We start from the raw sequence: 13350 nt of genomic DNA on the forward strand, positions 1-13350 counted from the left end.
TAATGAGGTCTGGAGCTAAGTGGCCCTGAAGGGACCCAAACTAAGCATTGGTGAGCAGGTTATTGCTGAGTAAATGCTGCTTGATATCACTGTCGATGACACCTTCCATCACTTTGTTGATGACTGTGAGTAGACTGATGGGGCAGTAATTGACTGGGTTGGATTTGCCCTGCTTTTTGTGGACAGGACATACCTGGGCAATTTTTCACATTACCGGGTAGATGCTAGTGTTGTAGCTGTACTGGAACAGCTTGGCTAGGGGCACGGCAAGTTCTGGAGCACAGGTCATCAGTACTACAGCTGGGATGTTGTCGTGACCCTTAGCCTTAGCTGTATCCAGAGCCTTCAGGCATTTCTTGATATTACTTTGGGATGAATTGAATTGGCTGAAGACTGGCATCTGTGATGCTGGAGACTTCAGGATGAGGACAAATTGGAGTATAGAATCATAGAGACACAGAAATGTTACAGCAGAGAAAGAGGCCATTTAACCCATCGTGTCGCGCTGGCCAAAAAAACTAGCCGCCCAATCTAATCTCACCTTCCAACACCAGGTCTGTGGCCTTGCAGGTTACAGCACTTCAGGCGCGGGTCCAGGTACCTTTTAAATGAGTTGAGAGTTTCTGCCTCCACCACCAATCTGGGCAGTGAGTTCCAGACATCTACCACTCTCTGGGTGAAAAGTTTTTCCTCATCCCAATCACCTGAAATCTGTGCCTCCGGTAATTGACCTCTCTGCTAGACGAAACAGGTCCTTCCTGTCTACTCTATCTAGGTCCCTCATAATTTTGTACACCTCAATTAAGTCACCCCTCAGCCTCCTCTGTTCTAAGGAAAACAACCCTAGCCGATCCAATCTTTGCTCATAGCTGCAACTTTCAAGCCCTGGCAACATTCTTGTAAATCTCCTCTGTACTCTCTCCAGAGCAATTATGTCCTTTCTGTAAGGTGACCAGAACTGTGCGCAATACTCCAGCTGTGGTCTAGCCAGTGTTTTATACAGTCCCAGCATTACATCCCTGCTTTTGTATTCTATACCTCGGCCAATAAAGGAAAGCATTCCATATGCCTTCTTCACCACTCTATCTACCTGTCCTGCCACCTTCAGGGACCTGTGGACATGCACTCCAAGGTCTCTCACTTCTGGTACCCCTCTCAATATCCTCCTGTTTATTGTGTATTCCTTTGCTTTGTTTGCCCTCCCCAAATGCATTACCTCACACTTCTCCAGATTGAATTCCATTTGCCACTTTTCTGCCCACTGAACCAAACCATTGATATCATTCTGGAATCTACTGCTATCCTCTTCAATATCAACTACACGACCAATTTTTGTGTCATCTGCAAATTTCCCAATCATGCCTCCCACATTTAAGTCCAAATCATTAATATATACCACAAACAGCAAGGGTCCCAACACTGAGCCCTGTGCAATGCCCCTGGAAACAGCTTTCCATTCACAAAAACATCAGTCAATCATCACCCTTTGTTTCCTGTCACTGAGCCAATTTTGGATCCAACCTGCCACATTCCCCTGTATCCCATGGGCTTTCATTTTACTGACCAGTCTGCCATGTGGGACCTTGTCAAATGCCTTATTAAAATCCATGTCGATAACATCCACTGCACTACCCTCATCAATCCTCCTTGTTACTTCCTCAAAAAATTCAATTAAGTTCGTAAGATACGACCTTCCCTGAAATCCATGCTGACTATCCCTGATTAATCAAAGTGACAGGTTATCCTGTCTCTCAGAATTGATTCTAATAATTTGCCCACCACTGAGGTCAGACTGACCAGCCTATAATTATTTGGCCTATCCCTCACATCCTTTTTAAAACAATGGTACATTGTTCGCAGACCTCCAATTCTCTAGTACTTCACCTGTATCTAGTAAGGATTAGAAGATGATCCTCAGAGCTTCCGCTATTTCCTCCCTGGCTTCCTTTAACAGCCTGGGCTACAATGCATCTGGCACTGGTGATTTATCCACTTTCAAGGATGTCAGTCCCTCTAGTACTTACTCTCTCATTATGCTGATCATATCTAATATTTCACACTCATCCTTAACTACGATGTAGGAACATAGAAGCAGGAGTAGGCCATTCAGCCCATCGAGCCTGCCCCACATTTCAATATGATCATGGCTGATCATCCACTTCAATGCCTTTCCCCACACTATCCCCATATCCCCTTATGTCATTGGTATTTAGAAATCTATCAATCTCTGCTTTAAACATACTCAATGACTGAGCTTCCACAGCTCTCTGGGGTAGAGAATTCCAAAGATTCACAACCCTCTGAGTAAAGGAGTAAAGAAAGTTCTCCTCATCTCTGTCCTAAGTGGTTTCCCCCTTATTTTGAAATTGTGTCCCCTGGTTTTAGCCTCCCCAACCAGGGGAAACATCTTAGCTATATCTACCCTGTCTATCCCTTTAAGTATTTTGTTGGTTTCAATGAGATCACCTCTCATTCTTTGAAACTCTAGAGGTTACAGTTTCCCCAATCTCTCTCCATAAGACAGTCCCACCTTAGAACATAGAACAGTACAGCACAGTACAGGCCCTTCGGCCCACGATGTTGTGCCGACCCTGTAACCTACTCTAAGATCAAACTACCCGCATACCCTTCATTTTACTATCATCCATGTACCTATCCAAGAGTTGCTTAAATGTCCCTAATGTATCTGCTTCTACTACCACCGCTGGCAGTGCATTCCACGCACCCACCACTCTCTGTGTAAAGAACCTACCTCTGACATCTCCCCTAAACCTTCCTCCAATCACCTTAAAATTATGCCCCCTGGTGATAGCCCTTTCCGCCCTGGGAAAATGTCTCTGGCTATTCACTCTATCTATGCCTCTCATCATCTTGTACACCTCTATCAAGTCACCTCTCATCCTTCTTCGCTCCAATGAGAAAAGCCCTAGCTCCCTCAACCTTTCTTCATAAGACATGCCCTCCAGTCCAGGCAGCATCCTGGTAAATCTCCTTTGCACCCTCTCTAAAGCTTCCACATCCTTCCTATAATGAGGTGACAAGAACTGAACACAACATTCCAAGTGTGGTCTAACCAGGGCTTTATAGAGCTGCAGCATAACCTCGTGGCTCTTAAACCCAATCCCCCTGTTAATGAAAGCCAACACCCCATATGCCTTCTTAACAACCATCCCGGGAACAAGTCTGGTGAACCTTTGTAGCACGCCCTCTATGGCAATAATATCCTTCCTAAGGTAAGGGGACCAAAACTGCACACAGTACTCCAAATGTGGTCTAACCAAGTTTCTATACAATTGAAGCAAGACTTCACTACTCCTGTCTTCAAATCCTCTTGCGATAAAGGCTAACATACCATTAGCCTTCTTAATTGCTTGCTGCACCTGCATGTTAGCTTTCAGTGACTTATTGACAAGGGCACCCAGGTCCCTTTGTACATCTACATTTTCTAATCTCTTACCATTTAAGAAATACTCTGCACATCTATTCCTCCTACCAAAGTGGATAACCTCATATTTTTCCACATTATATTCCATCTGCCACGTTCTTGCCCACTCACTAAGTCTGTGCAAATCCCCTTGAAGCCGCTTTGCATCTTCCTCAACACACATTCCCATCTAGTTTTGTGTCATCCGCGAACTTGGAAATATTATATTTGGTCCCCACATCCAAATCATTGATATATATTGTGAATAGCTGGAGCCCAAGCACTGATCCCTGTGGCAGCCCACTAGTCACAGCCTGCCAACGTGAGAATGACCTGTTTAATCCTACTCTCTGTTTTCTGCCTGTTAACCAATCCTTAATCCATGCCAGTATATTACCTCCTATCCCATGTGCTTTAATTTTGCTAACCAATCTCCTGTGGGGGACTTTATCTAAAGCCCTCTGAAAATCCAAGTATACCACATCCACCAACTCCCCTTTAACAATTCTGTTAGTAACATCCTCAAGTATCAAACATGATTTCCCATTCATAAATCCATGTTGACTATGCCCAATCAGATCATTATTATCCAGTGATGTGTGTATCATTCCTCTCCTTTGTGAAGACAGATACAATGTACTCATTAAGAACCCTGCACCTTCTGCATCCACACGTAGGTTCCCCTAAACATCTCTCATTGGCCCTATCCTTTCCTTAGTTATCCTCTTGCTCTTAATGTACTGTAAAAACATCTTTGTGTTTTCCTTGATTTTACCTGCTAATATTTTTTCATGCCCTCTCTTTGTTTCCTAATTTCCCTTTTTACTTCACCCCTGCACTTTCTATACTGCTCGACGCTTTCTATAGTATTATGTTTTTTTGTGAGTGTCATAAGCTTTCTTTTTCTGCTTTATTTTACTCTGTATGCTTCTAGATAACCAGGGACTCTAGATTTGGCCGTACCATCCTTTTTCTTCGTGGGGCATGTCTTTTACTCCTGTTCTATCTTTGTCCTTTTCCATAATAATGCTAAATCCAACTGTTTTATGGTCACTATCTCCAAAATAGTCACCCACTGCTACTTCATCCACTTGCCCAGCTTCATTTCCAAAGACCAAATCTAGAATTGTGCTGCTTCTCGTTGGGCTTGTTACGTGCTTGCTAAAAATGTTCTCATTAATGCAGTTCAAGAATTTTGTCCCCTCTGTGCCCTTCACATTGTTTGTATTGCAGTTGATATTAGGGTAGTTGAAATCCTCAACTATTATTGCCCTATTGTTTGTGCCTTCAGAAATTTACCGACATATTTGTTCTTCTATCTCCCTCTCACTATTTGGGGATTCACAGTACACTCCGAGTAATGTGACTGTCCTGGTCCTGTTCAGGTGTAGACTGGCTGGCTTGTACAGGTCCCACCTTCCCCAGAACTGGTCCCAATGCCCCAGAAATCTGAGGCCCTCCCTCCTGCGTCATCTCTCCAGCCACGCATTCATCTGGTATATTCTCCTATTTATAAACTTACTAGCATGTGGCCTAGGGAGTAATCTGGAGATTGCTACCTTTGAGGTCATAGGGAATCATAGAATCATAGAAAGTTTAAGGCACAGAAAGAGGCCACTTGGCCCATCATGTCGATGCCGGCTGAAAAACGATCCACCTATTCTACTCCCACCTTCCAACATTTGGTCCGTAGCCCTGCAGCTAACGGCACTTGAGGTGCATATCCAGACTCCTTATAAATGAGTTGAGGGTCTGTGCCTCAACTACCCTTTCAGGCAGTGAGTTCCAGACCATCACAACACTCTGGATGACATTTTTTTCCCCTATTTCTCCTCTAATTTTTCTACCAATTACTTTAAATCCATACCCCTTCATCACTGACCTCTCTGCTAAGGTGAATTGACCTTTCACCTCCACTCTATCCAAGCTTCTCAAAATTTTGCACATTTGAATCATCTCCCCTCAGCCTTTTCTGTTCCAAGCAGAACAACCCCAGCCGATCCAATCTTTCCTCATAGCTGCATTTTTCCAGTCCTGGCAACATCCTCGTAAATTTCTGGGCACCACACTATAGGAAGGATGTGACTGCACTGGAGAGGGTGCAGAGGAGATTCACCAGGATGTTGCCTGGACTGGAGCATTTCAGCTATGAAGAGAGACTGAAAAGGCTAGGGTTGTTTTCCTTAGAGCAGAGAAGGCTGAGGGGGGACATGATTGAGGTATACAAAATTATGACGGGCACTGGTAGATTAGATAGGAAGAAACTTTTTCCCTTAGTGGAGGGGTCAATAACCAGGGGGCATAGATTTAAGGTAAGGGGCTGGAGGTTTAGAGGGGATTTGAGGAAAACATTTTTCACCCAGAGGGTGGTTGGAATCTGGAACACACTACCAGATACCAGGGTGGTAGAGATAGGAACCCTCACACCATTTAAGAAGTATTTAGATGAACAAAGAACAAAAAACAAAGAAAATTACAGCACAGGAACAGGCCCTTCGGCCCTCCAAGCCTGCGCCAATCCAGATCCTCTACCTAAACATGTCGCCTATTTTCTAAGGGTCTGTATCTCTTTGCTTCCTGTCCATTCATGTATCTGTCTAGATACATCTTAAAAGACGCTATCGTGCCCACGTCTACCACTTCCGCTGGCAACGCGTCCCAGGCACCCACCACCCTCTGCGTAAAGAACTTTCCACGCATATCCCCCCTAAACTTTTCCCCTCTCACTTTGAACTCGTGACCCCTAGTAATTGAATCCCCCACTCTGGGAAAAAGCTTCTTGCTATCCACCCTGTCTATACCTCTCATGATTTTGTACACCTCAATCAGGTCCCCCCTCAACCTCCGTCTTTCTAATGAAAATAATCCTAATCTACTCAACCTCTCTTCATAGCTAGCGCCCTCCATACCAGGCAACATCCTGGTGAACCTTCTCTGCACCCTCTCCAAAGCATCTACATCCTTTTGGTAATGTGGCGACCAGAACTGCACGCAGTATTCCAAATGTGGCCGAACCAAAGTCTTATACAACTGTAACATGACCTGCCAACTCTTGTACTCAATACCCCTCCGATGAAGGAAAGCATGCCGTATGCCTTCTTGACCACTCTATTGACCTGCGTTGCCACCTTCAGGGAACAATGGACCTGAACACCCAAATCTCTCTGTGCATCAATTTTCCCCAGGACTTTTCCATTTACTGTATAGTTCACTCTTGAATTGGATCTTCCAAAATGCATCACCTCGCATTTGCCCCAATTGAACTCCATCTGCCATTTCTCTGCCCAACTCTCCAATCTATATTCTGCTGTATTCTCTGACAGTCCCCTTCACTATCTGCTACTCCACCAATCTTAATGTCGTCTGCAAACTTGCTAATCAGACCACCTATACTTTCCTCCAAATCATTTATGTATATCACAAACAACAGTGGTCCCAGCACGGATCCCTGTGGGACACCACTGGTCACACGTCTCCATTTTGAGAAACTCCCTTCCACTGCTACTCTCTGTCTCCTGTTGCCCAGCCAGTTCTTTATCCATCTAGCTAGTACACCCTGGACCCCATGCGACTTCACTTTCTCCATCAGCCTACCATGGGGAACCTTATCAAATCCCTTACTGAAGTCCATCTACAGCCCTTTCCTCATCAATCAACTTTGTCACTTCCTCAAAGAATTCTATTAAGTTGATAAGACATGACCTTCCCTGCACAAAACCATGTTGCCTATCACTGATAAGCCCATTTTCTTCCAAATGGGAAGAGATCCTATCCCTCAGTATCTTCTCCAGCAGCTTCCCTACCACTGACGTCAGGCTCACCGGTCTATAATTACCTGGATTATCCCTGCTACCCTTCTTAAACAAGGGGACAACATTAGCAATTCTCCAGTCCTCCGGGACCTCACCCGTGTTTAAGGATGCTGCAAAGATATCTGTTAAGGCCACAGCTATTTCCTCTCTCGCTTCCCTCAGTAACCTGGGATAGATCCCATCCGTACCTGGGGACTTGTCCACCTTAATGCCTTTTAGAATACCCAACACTTCCTCCCTCCTTATGCCGACTTGACCTCGAGTAATCAAACATCTGTCCCTAACCTCAACATCCGTCATGTCCCTCTCCTCGGTGAATACCGATGCAAAGTACTCGTTTAGAATCTCACCCATTTTCTCTGACTCCACGCATAACTTTCCTCCTTTGTCCTTGAGTGGGCCAATCCTTTCTCTAGTTACCCTCTTGCTCCTTATATATGAATAAAAGGCTTTGGGATTTTCCTTAACCCTGTTTGCTAAAGATATTTCATGCCATAGCATACAAGGCTCCAGGCCAAGTGCTGGAAAATGGTATTAGAATAGTTAGATGCTCGATGGCCGGCACAGACACGATGGGCCAAAGGGCCTGTTTCTGTGCTGTATAACTCTATGACTCTAAATCTCCTCTGTACCGTCTCTGGTGCAATTATATCCTTTCTGTAATGAGGTGACCAGAACTGCACACAGTACTCAAGTTGTGGCCTAACCAATGAGTTATACAGTTCCAGCATAACCTCCCTATTCTTGTGTTCTATACCTCAGATAATAAAGGAAAGGATTCCAAGGATGCCTTCTTAACCATTTTATTAACCTGTCCTGCTACCTTCAGGGATCTGTGAACATTCACTCCAAGGTCCCTCACTTCCTCTACACTTCTCAATACTTTCCCATTAATCATGTATTCCTTTGCCTTGTTTGACCTCCCCAAATGCATCACCTCACATTCTGTGGGCTGAATTCCATTTGCCACTTTCCTGCCCATCTGACCAGACCATCAATATCTTCCTGCAGCCTATAGCTATCTCCTCGCTATCTACCACATGGCCAATCTTTGTGTCGTCCGCAAACATCTGGATCATGCCCCCTACATTTATGTCCAAATTGTTAATATACACCACAAAAAGCAGGGGATCCAGTACTGAGCCCTTCGGAACACCATTGGAAACAGCCTCCAGTCACTAAAACAGCTGTCAACAATTACCCTTTGTTTCCTGCCACTGAGCCAATGTTATATCCACCTTGCCGCATTTCCCTGGATCCCATGGAATTTTATTTGTTTAACCAGTCTGCCACATGGGACCTTGTCTAAAGCCTTGCTAAAATCCATGTAGACCACATCAACTGCACTGCCCTCATCTATCTTCTTTGTTACTTCTTCAAAATATTGGATCAAGTTGGTCAAACAAGATCTTCCCTTAACAAATCCACGCTAACTATCATTGATAACCTGTGCCTTTCTAAGTGACAGTTTATCCTGTCTCTCAGAATTGATTCCAATAATTTGCCCACTACTGAGGTTAGACTGACTGCCTGTAATTATTCGGACTATCCTTTGCTCCCTTTTTGAACAGAGGTACAAAGTTAGCAATTCTTCAATCCTCCGGCACCACACCTGTATCCAGTGAGGACTGGAAAATGATGGTCAGACACTGCTATTTCCTCTCTTGCTTCTTTTAACAGCTTAGGAAACATTTCATCCGACCCTGGTGATGTATCAAATTTTGAGGATGCTAATCCCACTAATACTTCCTTTCTCCCTATGTTTATCACATCCAATACTTCACACTCTTCCTCCTTAACTACAATATCTGCATCGTCCCCCTCTTTTGTGAAGACAGACCCAAAATATTCATTAAGAATTATACCAATATCTTCTGCTCCTACACATAGACCTTTTTGGTCTTTTAAGGGCCCTACTCTCTCCTTAGTTTTTTTTATGTAGTCATAGAGATACAGCACTGAAACAGGCCCTTCGGCCCACCGAGTCTGTGCCAACCAACAGCCACCCATTTATACTAATCCTACATTCCCTACCATGTCCCCACCATTCTCCTACCAACACTAGGGGCAATTTACAATGGCCAATTTTACCTATCAACCTGCAAGTCTTTGGCTGTGGGAGGAAACCAGAGCACCCGGCGGAAACCCACGCGGTCACAGAGAGAGCTTGCAAACTCCGCACAGACAGCACCCAGAATCAAACCCGGGTCACTGGAGTTGTGAGACTGCGGTGCTAACCACTTCACCATTGTGCCACCCTAGTTGTCCTCTTACTCTTAATGTATTGATAAAACATCTTTGGGTTCAGCTTGATTTTGCTTGCCAATATTCTTTCATGCCCTCTTTTTGCTTTCCTAATTTCCTTTGTGATTTCACCCCTCCACTTTTTATACTCCTCTTGGCTTTCTGTAGTATTGAGTTCTCGGTGTCGGACATAAGGTTTCCTTTTCTGCCTTATCTTACCCTGTAGTCTCCTTGACATCCATGCGGCTCTAGATTTGGCCGTCTTGCCCTTTTTTCTTGTGGAAGCGTGTTTACTCTGAACCCCTTGAATCTCCCCTTTCAATGTCTTCCACTGTTCTGACACTGATTTATCTTCAAGTTGCTGTTTCCAGTCCACTTTCACTAAATCACTCCTCAGTTTAGTAAAACTGGCTTTGCCCCAATTGAGAACTCTAACTCCTGTTCTATCCCTGTCCTTTTCCATAATTATGTTAAAACTGACTGAATTATGATCACTACCACCAAAATTCTCCACTGTCATTCCTTCCACCTGCCCATCTTCATTTCCTAAAGCTAAGTCTAAAACTGTGCCCTCTCTTGTTGGACTTGCTACATACTGGGCAAAAAAGGTTCTCCTGAATGCACCTCATGAATTCTGATCTTCAATTCCTTTCACACTAAAACTGTCCCATTTAATATTGGGGTAATTAAAATCCCCTACTATTACTGCCCTATTGTTCTTGCACTTCTCAGAGATTTGCCTATATATCGGCTCTTCTATCTCCCTCTCACTGTTTGGGGGTCTATAGTACACTCCCAGCAGTGTGATTGCCCCTTTTTTGTTCCTTAGCTCAATCTATATGCCCTCATTTGACTCCACTCCTCTCAGCTCCCGAATGTAAGTGCAGGCCCCAAGCCTGGCACTGTATTTATTCTCTCCCGGGTCTAGCTGCTACCTCGCCAGTCCAGTTCCAGCCCTCTCAGCTCCACTCAGCACGTCTGGTTGAAGATGGTTGCAAATGCTTCTGCCTTGTCTTATTCATTGATATGCTGGGCTCCACCATCATTGAGGATGGGATGTTTTTGGAGCCTCCTCCTCTGTTAGTTGTTTAATTGTCTATCACCATTCAGGACTGGAAGTGGCAGAACTGCAGAGCTTTGATCTGATACATTGGTTGTGGAATCATTTTGCTCTGTCCTAGACATATTGCTTCTTCTATCCAGCATGCACATAATCCCAAGTTGTAGCTTCACCAGTTTGGCATCACAATTATGGGTATGCCTGGTGCTGCTCCTGGCATGCTATCCTACATTTCTCATTGAACCAGGGTTGATCCCTTGGCTTGATGGTAATGGTAGAGTGAAGGATACGCTGGACCATGAGGTAACAGATTATGGTTGAATCCAATTCTGTTGCTGCTGATGGCCCACAGTGCCTCATAGATGCCCAGTTTTGATTTGCAAGATCTGTTCTGAATCTATCCCATTTAGCACAGTGTTCGTGCCACACAATACGCGTAAGGGTGAAGTCAGTGTGAAGACAGGACTGGTCACTCCTACCAATACTCTCATGGACAGATGCATCTGCGACGGTTAGATGAGTGAGGACTGGGTCAAGTTGGTTTTTCCCTCTTGGTGCTTTCACCACCTGCCACAGACCCAGTCTGGCAGCTATGTCCTTCAGGATTCTGCCAGCTCGGTCAGTAGTGGTGCTACCGAGCCACTCTTGGTGATGGACATTGAAATCCCCCACCCAGAGTACATTCTGTGTCCTTGCCACCCTCAGTGCTTCCTCCAAGTGCTGTTCAACATGGTGGAGTACTGACTCATCAGCTGAGGGAGGGTGGTAGGTGGTAATCAGCAGGAGGTTTACTTGTCCATGTTTGACCTGATGTGATGAGACTTCATGGGGTATGGAGTCAATGTTGAGGACACACAGAGTCATTCCCTCCTGACTGTATACCACTGAAAATAAGGATGAGAATTTTAAAATCAAGGTTGCAGCTGTAATTATATTTGATTGTAAGTGTGATACCTACCAGTAAATAGTGTGACGATGTCTGTAGGATAAATTTAAGAAGCAGCAGAGTCCCTCTTGTGTATTTGATGACCGAGTTTGTCACGGGTTGGATCACTCACTTGTGTTTGGCAGATTTAACAGAATGGCCTTACTTTGTAAACATGCAATGTGTCCTTCCTTGCTCCTGTAAAACCATCTGATGCTAATTTCCTTAACACTGTATGCTAACAGTTGACAATGGGACCTAGTCAGTTTCCACTGCCACATCTCCTATTACAGGCTTTTAACTTCCTGACAGAGCATCCAGTGTGGGTGTCAAAGTTTCTGCATAAGAAACAAAAGTTCAGCAGTCGAGGGGAGGGAACGGAAACCAGCAGCCCTCCCCCTACCCCCACTTCCCCACTAAGAGTGGTAGGTGGAACAGTTGGTCAATGTATCTTTTGTTATTCATTCAGAGGGAATTATGAAATAGATGTTTCTTTGTATAACTGAGAGAGGGGGTATATGTAGGGACAATGCTTATCTGTTAGGTGTGCCCAGGTAATTGAAAATTATCATTCAGACAGATTTCCTGCATGACTAAAGCTGTTGCCACCTCCTTTTTATTCATTCCATTTCTTGTGTTTGAAAATCCCCAAAGGATACCGGCCAGCTGTGTTATTGGCTCAGTGTTTGACATGGGTTGTTATTTTGGCAGATTAATTGAAGGTAACGGTCTGCTTGCTAAAATGCTCAGTAATGATTAGTTGGGTTTTGCCAGTGAAAGGTATAGAAGGGGAAAGATTGAATGCAAAATCCAATTTTTGGAAAGATGTCATTCACAAAATTTCCCTCCAAATTCCCACAAACCTGCACTATGCACATTAAACTGAGCTGAGAGAAAGATATCCTTCTGTCATGTTGAAAAGAATAAGAATTGAGTCAGTCAAACAGCAGGTCCGTCAATACCTGTGGCCAATTCTGGCCTCAAGCATCCCTGGTTTTCATTGCTGCACCATTGGTGCTGTGCCTTCAGCTGCCTGGGCCCTGTATGTAAGTAAGGTTGGCATCCTTCCATCTACAAAAGATGATGGACAGGCAGCAAACAATCCATTTAGGCAGGGTGTCTTCTCTTGGTGCACCTTGGCTGAGCCATAAACTCTGGAATTCCATCCCTAAACCTCTCCATCTCTCCACCTCTCTCTCCTCCTTTAAGACACTCCTTAAAAGCTCCCTTCTGGGAGGGATGGCAATCATTGGGGAGGATGGGGTGGGTGTAGGGGTGGTAGGGGTAATGGGGTGGGGATACATTTGGGGTAGTTATCTGGATGGACCAGCAGTGGGTGAAGATTGTTGCGAGGTTGGAGAACTTATTCCTGCTTCTCTTGGCCCCACAAGAATGCTGAGCCTTGTCTGGCTGTTTAGGTGGATCTAAAAGATGCCATGGTGCCATTCGAAGAATCAACGGAATTCTTCAGTGTTTCATCCCTCAACCAGCAGAAACAGAGTAAGTGCCTGAAATTCAAAAGTATTTTATTGACTGTATTGCAGTTTGGGATGTGCTGATGATGTAAAATGTGCTATAGATATGCAAATATTTTCTGTTTGTATTAATTTCATCTTCCATAACAACCAAAGTGATTAAAAAGAAAGACGTGCATTTCTGTACCACCTTTCATGACAACAGGACATCCCAGAGTGATTTACACGCAATGAAGTACTTTTGAAGTGTTGTAATGCAGGAAATGAAGCAGCCATTTTGCACACAGCAATGCGATAATGATCAAATAATTTTTTATGACATTGATTGAGGGATAAAGAATGGCTAGGACACCAGGGACCCCTGCTCTTTGCCGAAATAGTACCACAGGATCTTTTATATCCAGCTGAGA

Source organism: Heterodontus francisci, chromosome 15 (assembly GCF_036365525.1).
Source record: "Heterodontus francisci isolate sHetFra1 chromosome 15, sHetFra1.hap1, whole genome shotgun sequence".
Classification (NCBI taxonomy): Eukaryota; Metazoa; Chordata; class Chondrichthyes; order Heterodontiformes; family Heterodontidae; genus Heterodontus; species Heterodontus francisci.